The sequence below is a fragment of the Chlorocebus sabaeus genome, chromosome 17 (assembly GCF_047675955.1).
Source record: "Chlorocebus sabaeus isolate Y175 chromosome 17, mChlSab1.0.hap1, whole genome shotgun sequence".
Lineage (NCBI taxonomy): Eukaryota > Metazoa > Chordata > Mammalia > Primates > Cercopithecidae > Chlorocebus > Chlorocebus sabaeus.
The window spans coordinates 37,651,710-37,678,994 of record NC_132920.1 but is presented as its reverse complement, the minus strand read 5'-3'; the positions used below and the strand labels follow the sequence as shown (position 1 = coordinate 37,678,994).

Here is a 27,285-nt window from a genome sequence, read left to right as displayed (position 1 = left end):
AACTCACAGGCCAGTTCCTCCCCTAGCCTAGACCACTCACTTCTGCCAGCCTCTGTCTTCCCAAATCCCGCAGGGCCAGCCCGTGTTCTCCAGTCGGCCCAGCCACACATTGTCTCAACCTCTCTGTCCCCTCATTGCACTGAAGCCTGGCCTCCACTCCAGCCCTCAACCTTGTCACTCATTCAGGAATGCCCAGGCTCCACCACCAGAGACCCTGGTTTAATTGGCTGGTGGTGGGGCAGCAGGACATTGATTCCTTTTCAATCCCCAGGTCATGCTAACACGCATGCTAGCAAAGCTGGGAGTCTAAGCTGTGGGCTCCTCCAGAGGAAGGGGAGCTCCCTTTAATCTCTAAATCCTAGTGTCTAGCACCGTGCCTGGCTCATAATAGGTGCTCAATAAATGTTTCTTAATCAATGATTGCCTAACAGATGGGCCATCCCCTTCCTGGAGCTGCCTGAAGGTTCCCAGGACTGGAGTCACTCCTCCTCTCCAGCAGGCAAGCCAGTGATTAACTCTGTGAATCTCTGTTGCCAGACAGAGCTGGGTTCAAATTCTGCCACTTCCTCAACCTTGGGTAAGTCAAACCTCAGTTTCCTCATCCACCATTGGGGCTGATAACAGCCCCTCCCTCGGATAGTTGTTTTGAGGCTGGAGAACACTTCTGTGAAGGCTTAGCTCAGGCAGTCTGTGTTAACCTGGGTCCTGGTAGGAAACAGATGGGTCATTTGACCTGTTCAGGAGTTTACCAGAGGGGTTGTTTGCACAGGTGTGGGCTGGGTTGAGGAAAGCAACAAGGAACAATGCAGAACGCCTGGGCCGACTGCGCTAGGGAGCTGGCCATCCATAGGCCTAGAGAGGAGACGGGAGGGAGCGGTCAAAGGCACCCAGAGACAAAACTATGCTGTAGGCCAGGCGTGGTGGCTCAGGCCTGTAATCCCAGCACTTTGGGAGGCCGAGGCGGGTGGATCACTTGAGGTCAGGAGTTCAAGACCAGCCTGGCCAAACTGGTGAAACCCTGTCACTACTGAAAATACAAAAGTCAGCTGAGCATGGTGGCAGGTGCCTGTAATCCCAGCTACTCTGGAGGCTGAGGTGGGAGAATCACTTGAACCTGGGAGCTGGAGGTTACCGTGAGTCGAGATCGTGCCATTGCACTTCAGCCTGGGTGAAACGGTGAGACTCGGTCTCAAAAAAAAAAAAAAAAAAAGAAAGCTATGCTGTAGGAGAGGGGCCATGACAGGTACCGTGGACATTGAGGAGGCAGCCACTGCCATCCCAAAATATCTACCCCAACCTCACTCACCTTCCTCCCTCCAGTCTCCAACCATTGGGTAACACCACCCAGAGAAGATCCCAGGATGCGATCCACAGAGTCAGCCTCCTGGGGCACAGTGCAGGGCAGAAGAGGGTGGAGAGGGGATTTGGAGGAGCAAACGGAAGGTCTCCAGCACTGACATCGGCCAGCGCTGATTAAATAGTATTGCTATTATTACTGTTCATTTGGCCCGTGAACCCTCTTGTGATGTCTGACCTTGATATTTAACTTGATATTTAACTGTATTGTATGTACACACGGGGTCTCGCTGGCATAGCAGACAGCCTAAGGGCGGGACCAGGCCCTCGCAGCAGGTGCAGCAGGTGCCCCAAGCACACTGGAGGAAGAAAAGACTACGTCTTTGCACCACAGCACACTTCCACGTTCAGCCACAGGCGTTCACACTTTTGACAAGCCATCAAATGGCTTTTCAATAGCAAGCTTCATTAAAATGGAAGCACATTGCTCTAGTATGCAGATGGGGCCACTTTATTACTTTTTAATTTGTTTACAGAAAGCCCATGTTTGGTGTACACCATCTTTGCAAATAGTAACAAATGGGCATGTTCGCTGCCTCCAAAGCTGTGGTGTCCCTGGATAAATAGACCGAAACTGTGTTGGAGCACTGCGCTTGGTTACTCTTAATAGAATCTGACACGCTCTTCAAAATGTGCGGAAGGCTGGAGGGAAGGGGACCACCGTGTGTGTGGCGTGTGACTTTGGGCTACTCTAGTCCCTCTCTGGGCCCTCTTTTTCAATCTACACAGTAAGAGACCAGGCCCAAATAGAGCCTTTGCAGCTCTCCTCTTCCACGACTTCAAGATTTCTCTACCTTTACCATCCTGGAAGCTGCAAACTTCCTGAACCACCCGCCTCCCAACTCCCAAAGGAAGCCCTCTCCACTCAAATGAGATAAAACAAATTACCAAATTCATTTTGAAAATGGGTCAAATTGAATGGAGAATACTTAATGGAGCATAACTATTCAAGTGGCAGTTAAACACTCATGCGATAGACCCCAAAGCACCAATATTCTCAAACTGGGCAGGACCCTCCAATTCCAGTTTCATTCATTATTAGCTGTGCAGTGTTGCTTAACCTCTCTGTGCCTCAGTTTCCTCACTGGTAAAGTGGGGATTGTAATGATACCCTCCACCTGGGTTGTCGGGGGCATTTGATTCCTTTTTGTGGTTTATTTTGAGGCAGAGTCTTTCCCTGTCACCCAGGCTGGAGTGCAGTGGTGCGATCACGGCTCACTGCAGCCTCAAACTCTTGGGCTCAGGGGATCCTCCCACCTCAGCTTCCCAAGTAGCTGGGACTACAGGTACGCACCACCACCACTTCTGACTAAATTTTTTAAAGTTTATTTTTAGAAATGGGGTCTCACTAAGTTGCTCAGGCTGGTCTCAAACTCCTGGCCTCAAGAGATCTTCCTGCCTCAGTCTCCCAAAGTGCTGGGATTCCAGGCATGAGGCACTGCACCTGGCGGGGATTCGATTCTTCTAACCATTCAGAACAGGTGTGGCATCAGCAAATAGTCAGTAACTGTTAATTACTGTCATTGCCCGTATGCACGGTAGCAGTAGTACTTCCATTACAGAGAAAGGACTTGGGACTATCTGTGTTACATAAAGTGGCCCATTCAGCGAATCTGTCCTGTCCTGATCACACCCAAGGAAGGATGCTTGCCCTTCAAGTCACTTTCTATCACACTCCCCCGGTTTCTTTTTTTCAAGGCACTCGTTATCATGAAAAAAACCCTTTTTATATATCTTCCTATTTGTCATCAGTCTCTCTCCCTCTCACCATGGGCTCCATGAGGGCAGGGACATTGTGTTACTCATGGCTGTCTCCCCAGTGCCTAGAACAGCATTTGGCAGTTTCTCCATAAATGTTTGTCAAATGCATGAACGTCTACATCCGCAAAGTGTGTGGTGTTGCGCAGACATGAGCTCTGGGAACGAAGATGCTTGTTACAAGGGCACTGGTGAAAGTCGGGCCCATGTGGAAGCCACAGTACACAGAGGCACCCCTGACCTCTGAAGTCTGGATTCTTGGAACTATCCATTAAGTGGATTTATAAAACAAGATCAGAAAAGAATACAGGGAACAAAACAATATCCTAATCCCTTTATCTCCTGGGCCTCCCCTCCAGGGGCCTTGGATAAGGTGTCATCTTGTCCTGAAAAAGGGTTCCCAGGGTGCAGAGGCTCTGTGGTGAGGAGGATATGCCATTTTGGGTGACCGGTATGTTACAGTTTTAAAAGTTATCTTGGAGCTGTCATCTCACCTGAGATCTCCTTGTGAGAATGGAAAACCCCACGCCCTCTCGGTGGTGTTGCCCCCCTTTTACAGATGTGGAAGCCGGGGGAAGAGGCAGAACTGACTCGCCCTTCTGACAGCCTACCCACAGCTCCTGCTGATAATACCTCATGGCCTCCTCAGAAAGGAGTATTAATAATCCCGCTAAGGCAAGGGACAGGATTTGTGCATTTCAAATAAATGTTCAGCTATAGGAGATGAAACTGAAAGGAATGGGCCATTCTCAGTTAACCAGTGTATACTATTAGCCAGAAACACACACACACACACACACACACACACACACCCCGACCCCAACAGTCTGGCTGGAAGTATACCTTAAAGGTCATCCCATGGGGTGCCCTCAGAATTTCAGAAAGTATATGTCTCTAATTGATCACTCTAGCAAAGATGCAGGAGACAACATGGTAAAATAAAAAGGTCACTTCTCCTGAGAAGGGTTCAAAGGCATTCTGTTATTATCATTCACAGTAATAACACTCAACACTTAATAAGTTTGCACTAACTATGCACCAGGTACTGTTTTAAGCCCTTCAGATCACAGTAACCTTGTGTTGTATTATTTTCCCCACTTTATTTATTTATTTATTTATTTATTTGAGATGGAGTCTGTCGCCCAGGCTGGAGCGCAGTGGCACAATCTCAGCTCCTTGCAACCTCCACTTCCTGGGCTTAAGCAATTCTCCTGCCTCAGCCTCCCAACGTAGCTGGGACTACAGTATTTTTAGTAGAGACAGTTTCACTATGTTGCCCAAGCTGGTCTCAAACTCCTGACTTCAGGTGATCCACCCGTCTCATTCTCCCAAAGTGCTGGGATTACAGGCGTGAGCCGCTACTCCTGCCCATTTGTCCCACTTTAAAATGAGGACACGGAGGCGCAGAGAAGTGAAGGGGCACCCTCAAATTAACAAAGCTGGTAGGTGGCAGAGCCAGGATTCACATCCAGGCAGACAGGCTCTTGGGCTCACACTCTTCACTCTTACAGCCTGTTGTCTCTCCAAGGGAAAAATCTTAGGAAATTTTTTAAAAAGTAAAAACATACAACATGGTATGGTTTGGCTCTGTGTCCTCACCCAAATCTCATGTTGAAATGTGATCCTGAGTGTTGGAGGTGGGGCCCGGTGGGAGGTGATTGGATCATGGGGGTGGTTTTTAATGATTAAGCACCATCCCCCTAGTACTGTCTTATGAGATCTGCTTGTTTAAAAGTGTGTGGCACTTCCCCCTTTGCCCTTTCTCTCCTGCCACCATGTGAAGAGGTGCTTGCTTCCCCTTCACCTTCCTGAGGCCTCCCAGCCATGCTTCCTGTACAGCCTGCAGAACTGTGAGTCAATGAAACCTCTTTTCTTTATTAACTACCTAGTGTCAGGTAGTTCTCTATAGCAATATGAGAACAGACTAATACATAGCAATATGGTAAGAATCCATCTTATTGCTAAAATTTTAAATCACAAAGATAATTATTAGTAGTGAAAGTGCATGACTGTCCTGTTGGCTGTAAAACCTTCCATGTGATAGCATTATCGGCAAGTGAGGCTACAGAAGATAGCCCAACATTTTGGCTGGTGGACATGATGGGAAGAGCATTTGGGCCACGGTTATAAAACATGTGTCCCAGCATGATTACTTCTGGGTCTCAGAAATGGTGCACTCATCTCACCCCCGCTGTCATTTTACATATAAAGTATGTGAAGCCCAGAGAGGTTAGGTGACTCACCAGAGGTCACCCAGCAAATTATGGGGAAACCTAACCACTCAATTCAATGAATGCTTAACGTCACGTCTACCATTTGATTGAGTTATGTTCTTTGCATTAGAAGCCAGAGAGAAGCCCAATGCCAGATTAGGATGGGCCAAGTTAGCCCGCAAAGGGCTAGAACCAGTTCCTTCCAGGGCTCCAGTCACAGCCCGGGGCTATTTTCTGCCTAAGTGCAGCTGCTGCTGTGGGGTAGTCACTTAAGAGTTTTAGCCCTTGGCTCTCCTCAGGAGAGGAAAAAGGAAAGACCAGACTCCTACTGATCCTTTTGTGCGAGGGCCAATGAATACCTCACACCTTTCAGAAACTTCCAAATAACCCTCTGCCTTCCAATAATTCTAGGAGAATGGAAATTGACTCCCACCTGCCTCTCCTACCACCATTCAAGCTAATGGCTCGGGGAAAGGCCAGGGACCGCTTCTCTGTGTGTCTGCAGCCTCCTCCCTCTCACAGGCCCAGGATATTGATCATCTCCATCAGTGAGGTCACAGGACTGGGTGGGGAGGAGGCAGCTGCCCTGCAGGGGAACCTGAAGACAGCGATCTCCAGCCATGCAGCTGGGAAGTGGGGAGAGCAGAAGAAGGGGGACCAGGAGCCTCTCTGAGGGTCTGTGCTGAAGGCTTTCCAGTGAGGTGACAACGGCTTATTACAGCTAATTTCCTTCCCTTTGCTAGAACCAAAAATCCACAGGGTTTTTGCTGCATATTTGTGTATCTGGCACTCTCAGCTCACCTCCCCTTGGGGACCATAAGAGATGCAGAGGAAAGAAACAACATGGCCTTCCATAATTTCAAAGTCAGTTCCAGAGTTAATAATAAATTAAGAGCTGGGGGCGGGGTGGAAGCCTAGATGTGGCAGACCCGCTCTTGCAGCATAGACCAGCCCCTCTGGGAACACCTTCTGGAAGTCAGCAGGAAAAGTAGGTGCCCTGGGGACCAAAGATGCTGAGGTGGCTTCCCTACTGTGGAAGGCTTCCCCCTGGACCTCAGGTTTCTGTGGTACCCACGCCTGTGGGTGCCCACACCAGGATGGATGGGGATGGAGGTGGGAAGAACTGGAGAGTATTCTCTTCCACTTCTCTCCAGAGCAGACACCAGCCCCATCAGGGCACCCAGTAGTCCCACGGTCTCTGAGGAGGGGGAGCATGGCTGTTTCAGAGAGAACAGGAAGACTTCTCTCCCTGGAAGACAACTGAACCCACTCACCTCTGAGGAGGTTTCCAGACCAGCCGCCATGCCGGTTGGAAATCCAACAGTCCCAAATGCCTGTGTGATTTTGTTATTCATTCTTTAGGTCCTAGGAAGACTATCTCCCAGACTAGAAGCTTCCTGGAGACCAGGGCCTCTGACGTCTGACTGGAAGCTCAATCAGTTCTTGTCAGAGCTAGAGCGTGAGGGGACTGGGGAGCAGCAGGGAGGATACTAGGCAGGTTTTGCCCCAAGTAGGTGGAGTGGAGGGTGGACAAGATCACTGCCCTGAAACATCTGAAGGGCGGTCCTGTAGGCATGGAGTTCACACCTAGGCCAACAAGAAGAGCTAGGATGAATGAGAGATGACACAAGGGACTCGACTTGGGATCCAGAAAAGGGTGAACTTTCTGGGAGTGGCTCAGCAAGAGGCAGTGAGCCTCCCACTTCGGGGGTGGGGGTGCTTCTTGGGAGGGGTCTGGAGCACAAGGTGGTGGTCAGACCAGGCGGCTGTTAAGATCCTTACCAAGCCCAAGAGTCAGTCCATGATGGATAGATGTTCTGGTCTCTTCCACCCCTACACCTAGAGCTCCCCCTCCTGACTACACAGAGAGGGACCAGAGGCAAATGTGCAGGAGGACACAGGAACCCAATCCCAGCCAGGGAGGCCACCAAACAAATCAATCAGGCAAACAGCCACAGACAGAGGATGGACACAGCGGTGGCTGGTGTGGGGATCTGTCCTCCTCTTCCCCACCCCATGGCCTAGAGGACAGTCCCCGTGTCTGCCAGTTGAACAGGCTAATAAGCAGGAAAATCAGTCTTCCCTGCCAATGGAGAGAGTGTTCTGTCCTCTCCACTGCAGGGGAGCGAGGCCTCAGCTCATCCTGCATGCTACAGGGGACCACTCATTCTTCACAAGGAAAATGGAACAGCACAGAGCCAGGGTGTGACTTGCCCACAGCCACACAGCTCACATGGCTGGTAAGAGGAAGGGGTGAGGCAGAGCCCAGGACTCCTACCCTACTGCCAGCCAGTATTCTTTCTCCTGCCCTTGCCTGCCCCTGTGTCACCATCTGCTCCTACAGCAATTGGGATTCCTTTTAAAACATATGTTCATCTCAGGCAGGTCCCAAAGTGGATGGAGAAATGATATATATGTTCTTTGCTGGCCCAGGAAGAGCTGGCAGAAAGAGCTCTTGACATTTCTGGGATACCAGAAGCATTCCTGGGATGCATGGTCCCCATGCTTCCTTCCCACTACCATATTCTCTCCCGAGAACTGCGGAAGCATGGATTTGTCATTCTTCTCCTCCCTGTGCCCATCTGCTTCCTTCCAGGAGCCCCTCCACACCGTGAAGGCCAGACCAGCTCCTCCAGTTCCTGATGGGCTGTTAACAAGAAACTTGGAGGCCAGACCTCTATGCACACTGCTGAGGAGACCAGGGCAGTTCAGGACTGAACACAGCCAGATGTGTTCAGCACAGACCATGACCTCTCCCCGCCTGCGAGGAACAGGAACTAGTTCTGGAACTAATCCACATCTGAACCCAGACCCCTGAAGTCCACCCTCCTTCACCCACCAAAGCAGACAGCTGCGTCCCACAGCCTGGGCCCCTCCTCCACTACCCAGACACTGTCTGAGGCTGGAGACTGGAGGCAGTGACCTCTGGGGATCCCTTGCCTGAGGTTTCTGGTTCCATCAATCCCAGGGAGCTGGAGAAGGAGAGCGGATTTCCCTCCAGGACTCCCGCGGATACCGACCCGAGCACATCAGCTAAAGTCCTCGAAGCAGCGCATTCACAGGCTCCAGAACAGGGCCTGAGGGTCCTATCCCCTCCCCCACCCCTGCCCCTCCTCTCAGACCCAGGGCAATTTCCCTACAAGTGTGCTCACGCTGGGCCCTCTGAGCCACGGCGCCAATTGACTGGATTTCAATCAGAAATCCATCTCCCTTAAGGACCGCTTTGGATAAAAGCAGAAGTAACCTGCAATCTAGATGCTGATGCCAAGCCATAATGGGGAAGCCGGAGAGAAGCCGGGCCCAACTCGGCCCCAGCCCCCAGCTAGGACGAAATCAGGCCTCAGCTGAAGCGGACTCAGCTTCCAGGGCCCGAGGAAAAGAGCCTGAGTTCCCTCCATCTCCGCCACCAGCTGCCACAGGCTAAATCCTCGAGCCTGCCGATGGGGTTAGCCGGCTGCTAGCCGTATTAACAGTCGGCCAGGGGCCGGGGACCAGTCTTGCACCCCTGGGCAGGCCCTCTGTGTGGTTCCCAGCGCGCGCCCAACAAAGGCCCTTACAGGCCGGCTAAGGAGGGTCTGGGTGTCCTTAAGAGCCAGGAGGAGCTGCGGGCTCAGCACTTGTTCCCACCTACCAACCCCCAACCTCATCGCCAGCTGCCGCTTCCGCCCCTGAGTCCTCTCCGGGCTATATTGCGGTCAGGAAAGGGTCACTCCAAGAGAGCGGGGCTGCTCCAATGCCCCTCCCCGCGCCCCGGCGCCTCCAGACCCCGCACTGCGGGCGGGTCTCTAGGGACAGGAGGAACCCCGTGGAGCGCTGTTGGCTCTGGTGCGCAGCACGGACAGCCTCCCTGGTAAATAATGCACGCCTCCCGGGCCAGGCTGCAGCAGGTAGTGTATCAAAGTAATATCGCGCTGCGAATTGCAGTGTAATCGCCGTAATTTAGGGCTCCGTGGGTGAGCCCGTTTCGGAAGGGCTGCGCGCCCGGACGGGCAAGGTGACTTGAGCGTCTGCGCCGGCTTTGACCTCTGGATTTCCTCCAAGCTAAGTGAGCCCATAAAAAATGGAGAAGCCCAGGCTGTCTCCCAGCAAATGGGGTGTGGGCAGAGAGATTGTATTATCTATCCAGACCCAGCGAGATGAATGCACCTGCCGGGAGAAAAGCGATGTCACTGCGCGCACAGCCCTGCAGGTTGGGTATCCGCGTGCGGCGCCCATCCTCTCCCAGGTGGCCGAGAAGGCCGGGCGATGTGTCGGCTGCGCCCTGCCAGGAGCTAGATGTTTTCATTAGGACTTGGGCGGCCCCTGCCGCCGTGAGCTGGAGGATCCGTGCCTCCCACGAGCTGTTCAGCAACCACCTTCCAGGGCCCCCAGGACCTGACTGTGCCATGGCCGCTCCTCCTCCCTCCTGTTGTGCTGGGAAGTTGGGGTATTAATATTCCTGCCCAGGACCTCCTGGGGGCCTGCTGCTCGTCTCCCCTTCCCCAGTTCTACCAGGGAAAGTCATTCTAGGGTGGAGAGATGATAGCAGAAAACGTGTTTGCAGGCTCCCTTCTAACTTCTTGATGGGAGCCAGCTGGAAGCGCAAAAGCTGTGTTGTTCCTCTGTGTTCTGCTCCTGGTGACCTAGAAGGCAATAATCATGAGCCTGTCTCAGGAAAGACAAAGAAACGGAAAAACTTACTAGGGGCGGCAGCCCAGTCACATTGCATCAGCAGAGAGCCTTGTGTCTGCGGCCTCACCTCGGTGCCAGGCAGGGTGTTTTGAGTATCTTTAGAAGCCCCCGCCCCCACCCCATGCCTAATTCCTTTAGAAGCCCCCGACCCCACCCCATGCCTAATTCCCCGATCCAGGAGTTACTGGTTCCTCCTCACCCATCTCTAAATCATTTTACGTCCCTCATTGAAGAGCTGGGGCAGATACCCAGGCTTCCTAGTCTGAGAATCTGCTGATATTCCCCAGCCCTGTTCCACACCCACCTCCAGCTTTTCCTTTTGCCTAGGTGGTGGGCTCTGAGCTAGTAGGGGGACCTTGGAAACCAGCAGTTCTGGTTAAACAAGCCAGAGTGCATCCTTCCCGCAGAACATTCTGCAGCAAGAATGAGGGAGATTTATGTGTATGGGGACATGGAAAGATGTCCAGGATATATTGTTAAACAGAAAAAGCAAGTTGCAGAATAGCATGTAAAGTACAGTCTCATTTGTGTTACATTTTAAATAAAGGCTATATATACTCACATGCTTGCATATGCATAGAAAATGTCTGGAAAGATAAAAAGAGACTGTTAGCAATGGTTGTCCCACGGGATAAGGAGAAGCAGAAAGGGACTTTAACCTCTCATCTTACTGTTATGTACTGTTAAATTTTTTTAACAATTGTATTACTTTCATAATTTAAACATAAATCTTTCCCCTCCCCCCCCACAAAAAAACAACAATCTCTCAGCGCAACCCCTTCTTATGAAACTGAGGCCCAGAGAAGGAAAAGGACTTTCCCAAGTTGCACAGCACTTATAGCTTGGCCTCAGCCCTGGTCCTGCCCTCTCCTCACCCCAGGCACACAGCTCTGCCAACCAGACCCACCAGACCCATGAGGGAATCATGAAATCCACTTCCCAGAGCAGGAAGGGCCCCTGACTGGGGTGCGACCTTACTTGAGGGAGCGGTCAGATAAAGGCAGGGGATCCCAAGACGAGAAGTAGAGACGGATTTGGAACCTGGCTGGACGGCCTGCACTTGCCCGTGACCTTATCCAGCCACCACCAGCCCAGTCTTCTGACACAGCTGGCTTCTCTTGGTCCAGAGTTGGCTGGAGTAGGGACTGAAGGTTCATGCCTAGGGTGACCTACCATCTCGATTTGTCCAGGACTGAGCGGTTTCCTGTGACATGGGACTTTCATTGCTAAAACTGGGCAATCCCGAGAAAACAGGAACAAGCCGGTCACCTTTGTCTTGCCAGACATGTCCGCAGCAACCTGCTAAGAGCCTGGCAAGGACACCTCTGCGTAACTCAAGGGCAAAGCTTCTAGAAGGTTGTCTCTGGGCGGAGAGAGCCAGCCCCTGCTCTGACTTTTCTGAAAAATACGAAGCTGCAAGAGTTAATTTACATTTTGTCAATTGTGCTTTCTCCTTGCATTCGTACACACATGCACACACACACACACACACACACCCCGCTTCTAGTCTCCCTTAGTCTACTGAGAGGCATGTCCACCGGGGCCCAGAGATACCACCCAGAGCCCACTGAGTCTCTTTGAGCAACATAATCCTCAAGACATTGTAGAGCCTATAATTACACATGGGATGCGGTGCGATTTCTCATCTCTCCCTCCCCACCCCAGGAGACAAAAAGGAAATTTCACACCCTAGTGAGCCAGGCTCATCTTTTCCTCTTTGATGCCAGCCTGGGGTTAAAAAGCAGGGACAGACGACACACACCTCCTCTGGGGCCTGATTCCTTGGCTGATTTTGAGATTCAAAGCATGCATCTTAAAGATCATAATCTGATTGTGCTATGCCCGCCTTCCCGGCCGATTAATGGCCTCCTGGCTTCCGCACTGCAGCACCCAGTGCTCTGCAGAAAGTCACCTCCCACACCCCAGCCCCACCTGAGTCTGGCAACCCAGAGCAGAAAAGGCTAAGGCTAAGCAGGGGGCGTGTCAAGGAATGAACAGAGATCTAAGTTCAAGTCCTAGTCCTGTCGCTAGCTAGCTGTGTGACTTTAGATAAATTGCTTGCCCTCTCTGGTCTTTGATTTCCTCACCGTGAAATGAAGATATTGACCTACACGGTCTCTAAGGCCCTTTAGACCCGATAAACCAGACTTCCTTGGTTAAAATCCTGACTTCTCCTTCTAGGTGGGTAAACTTGGGCAAGTTTCTTCACTTTCCTATGCCTCTGTCTTCATCCACCTCATTGTGTTGTAGTAAGAATTAAGTGAGTTAACATTTTAAAAGTGCTGAAAACAGTGCCTGGCACATGCCAAAGCACTTGTGGCAGGGACATTGGTGCTCTGTCTTTATACCCCTGGCACTCACTAGTCCCATGCCTGGCTCTTGTGTGGTTCTCTGCCCTGCCTGATAGGTTTCTTTGATTCCCTCCCATACTCCTACCCTGTCACGCCAGTGTCCTTGCCCTGAGCTCCAGGCAGGCTGGAAGTACAAGGAGTTTAAATGACTCAGAGTAGCCCTCAACCTGATAACTGTAGGGAGTTGGCATATAAATACCCCAGCAGTCCCTCTGAGATAGCTCTGAGGCTTGTTCTGCACAGCCTCACAGAGGTACAGCAGGATTGAGCCCTGTGCCCAGGAGACTAACTGCTCATTCCCACACCTTTTACTGTCTTCCTTCCTGCCCCAGCTTCCCTACCCAGTGCTCCCCAGGATCAGTCTCCAATAAACTACTTGCACCCAAATCCTTCCCTCAGTTATTACTCTGTGCTAATGCACTTTACAAATGTACCTTCGTTCTTTTTTTCTTTTCTTTTCTTTTTTTTTTTTTTTTTTTTTTTTTTTTTTTTTTTTTGAGATAGCATCTCACTTTGTCACCCACACTGGAGTGCAGTGATGCAATCATAGCTCACCACAACCTTCAATTCCTGGACTCAAGAGATCCTTCCACCTCAGCCTCTCAAGTAGCTAGAACTAAAGACATGAGCCACCACGTTTGGCTAATTTTTAAATTTTTGGTAGAGGTGGCGTGTTGCTATGTTGCCCAGGTTGGTCTCAAACTCCTGTCCTCAAGTAATCTTCCTGCCTCAGCCTCCAAAGTGCTGAGATTACAGGGATGAGCCACTGTGCCTAGCCTACCTTCGCTCTTCAAAGCACCTGAGAAGTGAGTGTGATTGTGCCCATGTTACAGATGTGGAAACTGAGGCCAATGGAGGCTAAATGCCTTGCCCCAGACCACACAGCAGGTGAGCGGCCCAGCTGGGATTTGAAGCCATGTTTGTCTGACTCCACAGACTCTACATCTCCATCCGTCTCCCTCTTTTCCCTCTGAGGGGCTGGATCTTGCTTCAGAGACGGAAACCTTATTCCTTCAGAGGTACAGCAGCAGCTCCTTTGCTCCAGGCAGAGAGCAGAGGCACAGGGCTAGGGCCATCTGTGGTATTTTCTCCCTTTCCAGTCACACTCATAGAACCCTTGGGTGGCACAGTCCCAGGCAGAGCAATCAGGCACTTGGTACCACAGCCCCAGTTTACATGCAAACACGTGGAAACCCTTGAGGGAAAGTGGCCTCCCAAAGTGCCAGGATTGGACCGAGCTGCTGCCTGCCCCAAGGGGATGCAGCACTTCCTGGTCCCCAGCTGAGCCCCGTCTCAGCCCCTGCAAGTGTGTGCTGATGGCAAGAGCAACAGGCCATGTGCCTGAGACTTGGGGAGCCAAGCCTCACATCATCCCCTCAGTGCAGAGAGCTCACTTCAGACCTGGCCTTATTACAGTTTTTGGCTTTATACATATCAATAGCTTTTATAGGCACATGGTTCCAAATCCACAAAAGCCTTCCTCTTTTCCTGTGCCCCAGCTTTCCTCTCTGAAGACAACAGCCACTGTCACTGATCTGCTATGAGTCCTTCCAGAGATAGTCTATGCACAGACAAGCACATAAATGCAGTCCTTCCAGAACATTCTTTCTCTCTAGAACAAAATGTCTTGGAGATCTTTCTGTGTGAGTACAGAAAGAACTTCCTAATTCCTTTTTAAAGCTATATAGTATTCCAGTGTATTTATGTCTCATAATTTATTTAACTAGTTCTCAGTGAATGGAGATTTGAGTTATTTCCAATCACTTACTAATATAAATCTTGTAGGTAAGTTATTTCACACACTTGGAAATATAACTGTATGAAAAATAGCTAGAGATAGAATTACTGGGACAAGAGGAATGCACATTTGTAATTTTAAAAGATGTGACCAACGGACCTCCAAAGGTGCTGAGCCATTTACACTCCCACCGGTTATGTGCTGCGCTGAGGCCCAGCTGCATGCCAGGCATGGGTGTGCATTATCGACTTTGGTCTCACTACATTCCTGGGGGGTGGCACTATTATCCTTATTTGATGAGAAAATTGAGAGACTTCAATTTTGCCCAAGAAGACCCAATAAACGTTCTATTATTTCATTACATGCTAGGGTCTGTGCTTTACATTTATTATCTTATTTAACCTTCATAATAGCACTATGAGGTAGGTACTTTTACCATCACCGCTCATTTTCCAAATGAGTCTAGTATTGGAGCTCAGAGAGATTATGTAGCTTTCCTAGCATCACACAGCCAGTGGTAAGTGGCAGAACCAAATATGAGCCTGGGCTCTCCCTGCTCCCACCAGGAGTCTATCACTGGCTTCCTGCTTCCTGCCTTATGTGTGCCTCAAACTCCTCTAGTTTGAGGGACTCTGCACAAAGCAGAGTCCCCTGGAAGCACCAGAGAATCGAGGAGTCAGCGATTGCTAGAAGGTAAGAGCCGGAAAGATCCTGAAAGGGGCAGGGAGGGTGGGACCGGAAATACGAGGGGTGGTTGCCTCGATGTTTGGGAGAGGTGGGGCTGCTGGGATGCTAGATTGTTGTACCCTGCCTGGGATATTCCTTCCCCCCACATGTCCATAGTGCCCCCTATTGAGAAATTCTGCATTTCATTTTGCAGATGCAGAAATAAAGGGAGGATCCCCTTGGAAAAGGCACAAGAGTCCTGCATTGGAGGCAAAGCCAGGACGAGAAATCGCTCTGCGGGGATTCTGGGTCCCACCCCTCCAGGACCAGCACTCTGAACTCTGCGTGGGGCTGCCTCCTGCACAACTTGAAATAAAGTGAACCAGACCAAGCAGCCTTCGTGTGGGAGGAGGGCTCACTTACCAAGCACCTGCTGTATACACATAATCATTTAAGTTCCATGATAGCTCTATCCCTTTACAGAAGAGAAGATTGGCACTAAGTCCCCCAGCTGAAGGAAGGTGTCGGAAGGCAGATTTTGGGAGGCCTGAAACCCAAGCAAAGGGCTTGATGTTGACTGCGATATTGAGTACAGTGAGTTAACAGGGCTCTAGAAACAGGTTCTTGAACCAGGACATAACTTACATGACTTGATCAAATTCGTGCTTTAGGACACTCACTCTGGTGGCAGTGCTTTGCACATGCCATTCCCCCTGCTTGGAATGCCCTTCCCAGACTTGTCTGCCCCAAGAACTGCAGCTCGAAGCTCTCTGTGGAGCATCCCCTGAACCCTGATCCCCCCGAAGGCAGGGGCTGGGTTTTAGCTTTTCATCCCCAAGCTCTGGTCTAGTGTGAGGCACATCATGGGAGCTTCATAAATGTTTATGGGATGAAGGAATGGAGTGAGGAAGGCCTGACAGAGACAGTGGCAGTGGGAAGGAAAGGGAAATGTGAGAACAAGGGAAAGGAAGATGGACAGGGCCCCTTGACTGGTTAGATGTGATGATAACAGCTTATACCTTTTATAGCAACTGTTGTATACCAGTTTTTATAAGGGAGGCACTATTAGCACCTGCATTTGACAAATGAGGAAACTAAGACTCGAAGAGAGTACACAGCTAGTTGGTGCTTGAGGTCATATAACTCGCAGGCGGTAGAGCCAAGCTTTGAATCCAGGCAGGCTAACCCAGGATTCATGCTCTTAACTTCTGGTCTGTTTTGTACAACTTACAAGGACAAGCAGGTAGTAAAGTCAAAACCATCCATCCTGGAAAACTGGATAATGATGCTCAGAGTTCCAGGTCTTCTGATCTCTCATCTGTTGCACTGTCTGCCAGGTGACCCCCTCCCATTCATCACCTCCTTAAAGGCTCAGCCCAGCACCCACCAGGATCCAAGCTCGGTCTCCACAGAATGTGCTGCCTGGACAGAGACTCAGTGTGCAGACATGCGGGTGGGGGACATGTGGGAGCGCAGGCAGGAATCTGGGTCCCACTCCTCAGGCTCTTGGCCTGCCCCAGCAGGCTCCAGGCAGGAAGCCAGTCCAGCCTGCTGTGCCCTGTCTCTGCTGCACCTCCTCCCTCACCCAAGTCACACTCCACACGCTCAGGTTCCTTTGTGGTGGGTGTTTTGATTAATTTTATTCTAATTAATTCAGTAATCTCAAGCTGTTTGCAAAATCTTGCACCGAGCGCTGCTCTGTGATGGATCTGCAGAAGAGGCTACAGACAAACACCGGATTCATGTCATTTCTCCATTGGCGCTATATATATCTTACGGCTGGGAGAGAGTGGGCTGGGGGAGAGCAGCAGGACACTGCCTGCCTGTCAGCTTTTCACTGTCATTCCCCAAATGCCCTCTATTTGCCTGCGGCCAGGGCGTGGGGTCTGTGGTTGGGGCACAGGGACCCCAAAGGCTTTTCTACAGGCAGGCGGGCTTGGTGGCAGGGCTTTGAGCCCTACTCTGCCTCTTCCTCTTTGTGGAGCCTCGGATGGTTTGCTTAACCAGCTTCAGCACCCTCACCTAGAAAACGGAGATGAGCCAGGCACGGTGGCTCACGCCTGCAATCCTAGCACTTTGGGAGGCTGAGGTGGGTGGATCACAAGGTCAGGAGTTCAAGACCAACCTGGCCAAGAGGGTGAAACCCCGTCTCTACTAAAAATACAAAAATTAGCCAGGTGTGGTGGCAGGTGCCTGTAGTCCCAGTTACTTGGGAGGCTGAGGCAGAAGATCACTTGAACCCGGGAGGCGGAGCTCGCTGTGAGCCAGTATCACGCCACTGCACTCCAGCCTGGGCAACAGAGCGAGACTCCATCTCAGAACAACAACAAACAAACAAACAAACAAAAAAGGAAACGGAGATGAAACGCCTATCCTGGCCACCTCAGAGGCATTCAGAGCCAGCTGGAGTATGGGGACAGGCTTGGGAAACTGGAAGGACCTTAGAGTACTGCTAATGTCTTTACTGGAGAAGCCGTAGAAGGTGATGCGGAAGACTCAAACCAGATTTCCTGGGTTTGAATCCTGCCTCAACCTCTTACTAGTGGGGAACTTTGCAGAGGTTACTTCACCTCTCTGTGCCTCAGTTTCCATGTCTGTAAAATAAGGGTGAAAATAGCACCCATCTCAGAGGGTTCATATCAGATTAAATGAATATGAGCAAAGCTTTTAGAACAGTGCTTGGCATGGAGTCAAGCACTATACAGGATAACTATTATTATGGTTATCTTAGTTGTCTTCATCCCTTCAAAATCTTCCCAGTGCATTGTAAATGCCTTCTCTGGTTAGCCAGAACGCACCTTGCACTCCAGTCTCAAAGCACGCATCCTTCCCTCATTTCTCTGAATGTGTTAGTCTTGGCCCATAACTGGTTTCCTCTCCAAGTGGCCAATATCTCTCACCCCAGGTCCGTAACTCCCACCATGGTAGGATTAAGGGGGCTTGGTCCATGAGTGTTCCAGTAGTCCTATCCAAAGGGACTTGGAGGCAACAAGATGATTAGAAGGGAGCTCATCTTAAAGCTGAGTCTGCTAAGTATGCACATTGATTTTACTTAAAATCCAAATACAGGAAGGTTTTCAAAAATTGAGGCAATGTCAATTATGTATATGAAGGGTTATTTTTCTTTTCTATGGAGGGACATTGGGAGGGACACACAGAAATGGGGGACATCCCTCCCGGTACACTTTTGGCACCTGTACTCATGCCATGAAGAGGAAAACAACTGACCCAACCAACGGGTCAATGGAACAGGGTGGTAAGTGATGCTTTAGGTAGGTAGTCAGGGAAGGCCTCTCTGAGGAGGTGTCAAGCCCTGAAAAAAGGGTGAAAAGCCCATTGTGTGACAATATGAGTAAAGAGCACTCCAGGAAGAGGATACAGTGTGCAAAGGCTTGAGGTGGGAATGAGCTTAGGGGTATTTGGGAGACAAAGAATAGCAGCTGATGGGGACAGCAGGATAAATTAGAGTGACGAAGCCACAAGGTCCAGGCCAAGGATTATCAGCCATAATAAGGAGCTGGATTTCATTCTAAAGGTACTGGGAGCCTTTGGAGAGTTTTAAGCCAGAAAGTGACCTGATTTCATTTATGTTTTTAAAAGATCACATTGGCTGCTGTTCTAGCATTCATCCGTCCATCCTTCCACCTGCTTATTAACGAGATTTCCTGCATACCTACTGTGTGCTAGGGTCTGTGCCACGCACTTGCAGTTTAGAATTGAGTAGGATACTGCCCTCCCTCGTGGAGCTCAGTATGGATGAGAAAACGAACTTCTGGTTCTTTCAGAAGCAGGGGTTGAGTGCATGGCAGAGCTGTGTGCAGGGTGTGCACTATGGAGGAAAGGACTGAGGCCCTGGGACTGGGGACAGGAAGAGCTATTGAGAACAGTGGTTCTCCAAAGTGAGTGGCATCAGAATCCCCTGAAGGGTTTGTTAAAAACAGATTGTTGGCCGGGCGCAGTGGCTTATATCTGTAATCCCAGCACTTTGGGCGGCCAAGGCAGGCAGATCATCTGAGGTCAGGAGTTCGAGACCAGTCTGACCAATATGTTGAAACCCTGTCTCTACTAAAAATACAAAAATTAGCGGGGCGTGGTGGTGCACACCTGTAGTCCCAGCTACTCGGGAGGCTGAGACAGGAGAATTGCTTGAACCTGGGAGGCAGAGGTTGCAGTGAGCAGAGATCATGTCACTGTACTCCAGCCTGTGACAGAGTAAAACTCTGTCTCAAAAAAACAAAAAACAAACAAACAAAAGATTGTTGTGCATAACCTCCCTCCAACTGCCACACAGATTCTGATTCAGTAAACCTGGGATGGGCCTGATAATTTGCATTTTTAGCAAGTTTCTAGCTGGTTCTGATACTGCTGGCCCAGGGACTACACTTTGAAAACCACTGTGTAGGAGGATCTCAACTTCTATGGACCAGAAAGAGCTATTTCCAGGAATTTATCTCAGCACCCGAGGTGTGGACAGCTCCCCAACTGGCTCCACCACTCAGGCCTGAGACAGGGAGCCTGCTGAGGACAGCATTTCCCCACCATCTCCCTCCACCCACCACCTACCGCTTGGTTTCCTCTCAGAAACCAGAAACCCCTGCCTCTCCTTGCTCCCTCCCTGGGAAGCACATCCTCAAACTCTATCCTACAACCAAAGGAGCAATTTCACTCTCAGCCACCTTCACTGATTCCTTTCAGGATGCAGAAGACCTCAGTTAGCCCTACACCCACCCCCTGGCCAGCCAACTGCCCCCATCTGTTCCTTTCCCAAAACTGTGACCTGGGCTGGGGGACCCCCCACCCCTCCCACCTCTGTCATCTGCATGCCACAGGCCGGATTCATTTCACAGCTACGTGGTCAGATGTCTCCTCCTCCCCTTCTCCTCTCCCTGCCCTCATCTTTCTCTGAGCTCTGAATGTCCCCTTTTTACCCAGTCATATTTCCCCAGCCCCCACCTCTCCTTACTCTTTTGCCCATCCCATCTGTGATAAATTTGGCAGATTATCCTGTGAAAGCCTCAATTATCAGTGTTCCTGGTCACTTTGGCCCTTAGTCCTTTAGAAAGACAGTGTTGAAATTGCAAGCATTCATCAGAAGCTGAATTTCAAAATTTCTAAAAATTCCCTAATTTGAGGTTGTCTCAACTATTCTTCAAGACCAAAACTCTCCTTGTATTTTTCAGCGGGCAGTTGAGCCCAATCCCTACTCCTCCACCAGATTGTAAACTCCCTGAGAACAAGAAGCTCAGCCGCCCAACTCTGAGCCACTCAACCTAACACAGCGCCCAGCTCCTAGTAAGTACCTAGGAGGTGGCCACTTCATTATTGCTATTACCATGATGGCATTGTGGCTGTTGGTATTGCTATCTGCTCTGCTGTCCTCATGCCTTGCCCAGTGCCTTGCACACAGTAGGGTCTCAGCAAAGTCTTACAGGTACACAGATGACAAATGCATAGTTGTCATCCTCACCTCACTGCTCTTGCCTCCTACTACCCCATTCGCCTGTAACAGCTTCCCCTTCATTTGCCTTTTTTTTCTTTTCTTAACTGCTGCTATGTTCTGAGCCAGAGCATTTGAACGATGTTTGTGCAATAACTCCCCACCCCCACGCCCAGATCTTTGAGGCCTAGGAGATTAGTGTCAGGAGATTTGGTGGGTAATGGGTTCTGGGCAGTAGAAAACAGCCCCCTTTACAGAGATACAATTATACAGGTTATACTTCCCCAAGTTCAGACACAGCCACAGACCTCGGGGAACCTGGTGTCAGCACAGATGGTGCATGGGGCCACATTATGTGGAATATTCTCCACTTGCTATAAAACTGTTGACAAATATAGGAAATGAGATGTTTTTCTTTTCCATGTTTTTTTTTCTTTTCCTTAGCCAAACACTGCAGGCCCTCATGAGTCACAAAAGTTTTGAGATATTGCTCAGAAATATAGGGGGAAAACTCCATATTTCCCCCTGTCAAAGGTTTGGTTTTCTTATTTATTTATTCGCATGCCACTGGGTAAATTGAACGCTGAACAATATTAAAAGGAAATAAACATATCTCTCAGCCGCTCACCAGGGAGCTGGGTTATCAACAAGCCTCCCCAGGTGGGGACAAAGTTGCAGTCTGGAGCGGGGTGGGGTCCAGGGGCCTGCAAAGCGGGGGCCCTGCAGCTCCCCACTCCAGGCAAGTCGAAGCTCCCTCTCCCCTGGTCAGCCGCCAAGACCCACAACTGATGCACACATCCGCTCGGTGTCCACAGCAGCTCCCAGAAGGTGGAAAGACTCCATTTTTATTTCCACCTTTCCAGTACCTGTGCCTCTTACTGACCCATTCCAACACACACACAAGAACATACACACACACACACACACACTCACACGTGCACATCAGCAATGACTAACAAGCCCCAAACTATAATGGAATGTCATTTCAGAGTCCTATCTGCATGGTAGAAATCAGAGGGTGGGATGCCTGAGAGTGTTCATCTGGCCTGTTTACAGTCACTGAGAATTGATACTTACTTTGGGGGAAGAAAAAATATACATTAAAAAAATTATATATATATGTGTATACACACACACACACACACTCAGATACATATCGGTGATGGTTAGATGGATTTTTCTCACCCTGAAAACCATGACAGATGAGTTTTCTTTGGGCCTCTATGCACCTTAAAGGTGCATTTAAACTTACTAAATTAGAATCTGGATCGGTGGCGGTGCCCACCCAACCCTGGCCTCCTCTTCCCCTCAGCAGGAAGGCAGCCAACCAGGTTCTCATTCAAAATTTAATCTTGCCTGAGTGGCATGACCACTTCTGTCTCTGCCCAGTTTCTCTCTTTTTTTTAATTTTTTTTGTTGAGACGGAGTCTCACTGTGTTGCCCAGGCTAGGGGGCAGTGGCGTGATCTCGGCTCACTGTAACCTTCACCTCCCAGGTTCAGGTGGTTCTCCTGCCTCAGCCTCCTGAGTAGCTGGAATTACAGGCATGCACAATCACATCCAGCCAATTTTTGTATTTTTAGTAGAAACAGGATTTTGCCTTGTTGGCCAGGCTGGTCTCGAACTCCTGACCTTGGCCTCCCGAAGTGCTGGGAGTACAGGCTTGAGCCACCACCCCCGGCCTCTGCCTGCTTTCTGCGATGAGAAAGCTGGGCCATCTCCCCAGCGGACAGGTCTGGACTAGGTGAGTTTACAGGGTGAAGGCAGAGACCCCACTGCCCTGGGGTCTTCAGAGGGCCCATCCCCCACTGCAATTGAGTCAAAGTTGACGGGATCATGACAAGCAGTTCACCCAGGATCCAGGAACACAAAACTGTTCTGACACCCATTCTGCTGCTCAAGAACATGCACTGGCTCCCAATTACCCACAACACTGATGCTCCCTCTCAGTGGCAGACCACAGGTGGGGACTGCCTGGAGCTCTGGGTGGAACAGATCTCTGAGGCCTTGTGTGGGTTCAGCAGGGAGACTGCAGTGATCAGTGATTCATGTCTGCCATGAACGAAGGAGGGGAGATTGCAGCCACCCACACTGAATATCAGTCTTCCCCGGACTACAGAACTAAGTCTAGATGCCTCTGCTGCTCTACCAAACTCCTCCACCATCTGACCCCTCATTTCCTCTCCAGTGTCGTTGCCCACTCTTCTCCAGCAGAGCCACGCTGTCACGCCAAGCTTTGCATTGTACTTGACACACACCACTCAGACCAACCTCTGTGCCTTGACTCAAGCTGCCGTTCCCACGCTCCTGCTGCATCTCCATCCTTCCAGTACGAGTTTAGTTCCTAGCATTTCTTAAGGTCCAGCTCAAATCCTCCTCCAGGAAGCTTTCTGAACTGCTCCAATCCATTCCAGCTCTCAAGGCACTCAGGAGCATTACCACATATTGAAATAGTCAGTGTTTGAAGAGTTTCCTATTTCCAAGTACTCATCTCACCAACCTGTTTGGAAACACACCATCACCACCACCAATGAGAATCACATCTGGGTCTTTTTTTTTTTTTTTTCCAAGACAGAATCTTGCTCTGTCACCCAAGCGGGAGTACAGTGGTGCAATCTCGGCTCACTACAACTTCTTCCTTCAAGGTTCAAGCAATTATTCTGCCTCAGCCACCCGAGTAGCTGGGACTACATGTGCCTGCCACCGTGCCTGGCTAATTTTTGTATTTTTAGTAGAGACAGGGTTTCACCATGTTGGCCAGGTTAGTCTCGAACTCCTGAACTTGTGATCCGCCTACCTCAGCCTCCCAAAGTGCTGGGATTACAGGCGTGAGCCACCGCACCCAGCCCTTTCTTTTTTATCCTCCACAGCATTTCACACGATGCTTGCCAGGAACCAGCCTGGCCACAAGCACTTACTGATGTCCACAGGTTTACCTAGGTGCTTTAAGATCCTTGGGGTCTCAGAAACCAAATTTGTGGGGCCAGAGGTGAAATCAGAAAGGTCAACCCTGGACTGAGAGTCCCCCACACACAAGTTCCATTCCTGACTCACTGTGCAACCTGTGGCTTGTGGGCAGGGCCACTTAACTAAATGTCTAGCCCTCAATGTGCCCGTCTGCAAAATGGGCAGCCGTGTTCTGCTCCCTCCCCGCCCACCACACCAGGGGCAGAATTTTCATCTCTACCCTTCCACTGACTAACCAGCGGAGCCAGGGACCCGCCCTCCTCAAGCCCCAGGGCCCTCCCCTGTGCAATGTAATGTTCCCAGTAATGGAGCAGGTGAGCCGGGAAGCCCCGCTCCCCCGAAGGACAACAGCAGGCCACTGGGGAAAGGTGAGGCGTGGGGAGGTAGCAGAGACGTGAGCCCCAGCATCTCATTTTTGGTGGGCTTTCCTTTCCCCAGAGCTCTCTTTCTCCCCCTTCTCTTTTCTCTCCCTTTCCCTGGGGCTAGGAAAAGGTTTGGGAAGACAGATGTGCTCCACAGGGTGTGGGTAGGGGACCCTCTCGCCTCCCCTGGCTGAGCTGCAAAGACGCCTCTGAGGTCTGGAAGTCAGTCACAGGACAAGACAAGGCAGGTGGGGAAGGCTCGAGGCCCTGCAGCCTCCCTTTGGACTTCAGAGAGGGCCTGAGAAGGCAGGCAGGCCCCGGGGAGAATCAAAGAGGGGCAGAGAGAACATGTCAGCCAGGCAGGAGGGCCCCGGCTCCATTCACCACAGGCCCCACCCAGGCAAGTGCCCACAAATCCTTCTTGACCCCACACGGGAACCACAAGCCCCTCCTCTCCCCCCATTTGCTGCAGACCACAGCTGCTCTGCTCCGCCCTTCCCCCTGGAGCCACCACAGATGGTGATGACAGAAACTACGGGAAATATCTGTGGCTCCGGTAACTGAGGAAAGCAGGGCACAGGGCAGGGCGTGCAGCGAGGGCACTGGAGTGCAAGGGCGCTAGAGGCAATAGTGGGCTCTCCAGCAGACCATCCAGGTCAAAACCCAACTCTGCCTCACATAAGCCGTGCGACCGTAGTGAGTCATTTGGCCTTTCTGTACCTCAGTTTCCTCACCTGTAAGACAGAGGTGACTAATGTGGGGACCCAACTTGCACGAGTTAGTCCTCAGAAACAATTTGGATCGGGCATGGTAGTTCACACCTGTAATCCCAGCACTTTGGGAGGCCAAGGAAGGTGGATCACGAGATTGAGAGACTGATACCATCCTGGCTAACAGGGTGAAACCCCGTCTCTACTAAAAATACAAAAAATTATCCAGGCATGGTGGTGGGCACCCATAGTCCTAGCTACTTGGGAGGCTGAGGCAGAAGAATGGCATGAACCCGGGAGGTGGAGCTTACGGTGAGCCGAGATCATGCCATTGCACTCCAGCCTGGGTGACAGAGCAAGACTCCATTTCAAAAAAAAAAAACAAAAATCAAAAAATTAGCCGGGTGTGGTGGCGGACATCTTGAGGCAGGAGGATCGCTTGAGCCTTGAAGGTTAAGGATGCAGTGAGCTGTGATCGCACCACTGCACTCCAGCCCCTGGGCAACAGAGAAAGACCCTGTTTCTTTTTTCTTTTTCTTTCTTTCTTTCTTTTTTTTTTAATGAAGAAAGAAAGAAAGTACTGCGAACAGCGTTTGCCTTTTTTTTTTTTTTTTTTTTTTTGGAGACCGAGTCTCACTCGGTTGCCTAGGCTGGAGTGCAATGGCACCATCTCGACTCACTGCAATCTCCACCTCCCGGGTTCAAGTGATTCTCCTGCCTCAGCCTCCCGAGTAGCTGGGATTACAAGTGCCCACCACCACGCCCAGCTGATTTTTGTATTTTTAGTAGAGACAGGGTTTCACCATGTTGGCCAGCCTGGTCTTGAACTCCTGACCTCTGGTGATCCTCCTGCCTTGGCCTCCCAAAGTGCTGGGATTACAGGTGTGAGCCACCGCACCTGGCCGAACAGTGCTTGCTATCACTATAGAAGCCACTGGGATGTGAGCCCCAGAGGGTACAGACTTTTGCCTCTTTTATTCATGGCTTCATCCCTGTGTCTAGAACAACATCCAGTGCATAGGAAGCACAAATGTTTGTTGAATGAGTGAACTGGGGAGGGGAACACATGGATCAATCGGCGGCCGCCACATGTGTACTCCAGTCAAGGAGGCAAACGCACATGCTGTAACTGTCAATACGGGCCTTTCTGCAAATGTGGAATGTTTACAATGTGCCAGGCAATGTGCTGTGGTGTGGCTGGGGCACAACATAGGGATGAATGAGGCAGGGGCCCTGTGGCAGAGATTGCTGGTCGTCCCCATTCCACTCTCCCCTTCTTCCCTAGTCCTGGAATTCTTGGCCAGGCACATAGCCATACAGAATAAAGACCAGATTTCTCAGCCTCTCTTGCAGCTGGACATAGTCCTCTCACTAAATTCAGACCAATACAGAGCAAAGTGTCAAGTGATAGCTTCTGAAACTCCTTAAGGGATGGCTGGCACTCACTCTTCCCCCAGGTGACTGAAAAGTAGATGAAATGGCTGGAATTGAAGCAGCTGCATTGGACTGTGAGGAGACGGAAGTCACCCCTCACAGCACAAGATAATAGGAGCCTGGGCCTCAGAGGACCATATCAAACAGAGCCACCAACCAGCCCCATACTGCAGACTTTCAAGAGAGGAAGAAATAGCACTGCTAAACTGCATGGGCCAATATTTGGGGTTGTACTATTCATGACCTACAGCCCATGCTAAGGCTAACTGATATGGATGCCTCACTAGAAGCTCACAATCAGCTGGGGGAGGCACACAAAGAAACAGACCAACCCATCCCTCAGAGTGTGGTGAGGACGTGTAGACACAGAGTATTGTGGGAGGAAATGCAGGGGTGGGAGGGGATCTAGGAAGACTTCCTGGAGGGAGTGACATCTACGTCAAGTCCCCAAGTCCCGAAGAACGGGGAGGCCTTTGGTGGGAGGTGGAGGGAGAGGGAAGAAAGTGATATAACTGAGATAGATACATGAAGAGAGTTGGGGAGTTCAGGAGACAGCAAGAGAGAGAACGAGAGAGAGAGGTAAATTTTATCCCAAGGGACTGAGAAAGATTTTTCCGAAGTGAATGGAACAAGGCTCTGAATGATGAGAAAGACTTAGACAGGTTGGGAGGAAGAACAGTCCTGGCTAACAAACAGCAAATGCAAAGGCAAAAAGGCCACGACTGGACATGGCTTAAGTGTGGTGTGCTCAGGGAGGGGGTAGGAATGACGGCAGATGTTGGGGAGGACTTGGAACTATGTACCAGATGCTTCGTATTTTAAGTGTGTAACATGCATTAGCTCGCTTACCCTCACAACCCTCCAAGCTAAGTGCAGTCCTATCATAGTCTCCTTGCACAGATGCAGAAACCAGACACAGGGAGATCAGGCCGCTTGCTAAAGGATGCACAGCAGTGCCCAGCAGGGCTGGGAGTGGAACCTGGGCAGTGGGAATCCTCAGCCCGCATGCTCCACTCTCACAAGGCAGCGGGGTTTGAGGGTACCCACCGCCCCTTCCCTCTCCTGACCTGAGCCCCCGTGTCCACACCCAGCATCTTCTGAGGCTTCCTGTTCGTCCATGCTGGCTTATAGACACATCAGGAGGTTTTGATATTGGACGTGGAGGGAAAGGGAAACGTAACAGCACCAGGAAGGCCGAGGGAAGTCCAGAGCAGCCAAAGAGAAAGGCAGATCTGAAAAGAGAACTCTCGGGTTTACTCAGACACGGCCCTCTTTTCATTTCAGGGGTGAGAGTTCCATCAGGAAGCATCCCGTCTCCCATCTTACACATGTGCTAAGGAGGTAGCAGCTAATTATATACTAACGCGTTTCCGACATTGTCTCGTTTATAACCCTCACATCAGTCCTGTGAGGCTGACAAGCTGACTCTGACTTTATGGATGAGATGAAGCACAGAGAGGGTGAATAACTTGCCTAAGGTTGCCCAGCTCATAAATGAGGGAGCCAGGATTCACCCCAGGTCTGCCTGATGCCAAGTCCACAATCACAGCCACCTCGCTCTTACAAGTCCTCAGGGAGGCTCTTTCTACATCCGTGACAGAATTCTGTTCAGACACCGTGGCC

At 50.6% G+C, this 27,285-nt stretch overlaps 1 long non-coding RNA gene across 1 annotated transcript; it reads left to right on the top strand.

Moving 5' to 3' along the window:
• The first annotated feature begins 383 nt into the window (after positions 1–383).
• Positions 384–10,559, top strand: LOC140708939 (uncharacterized). Its single transcript, XR_012089250.1, has 2 exons — positions 384–577; positions 7,924–10,559. It is a non-coding gene; the product is annotated as an uncharacterized lncRNA (long non-coding RNA).
• The last annotated feature ends 16,726 nt before the right edge of the window (positions 10,560–27,285 follow it).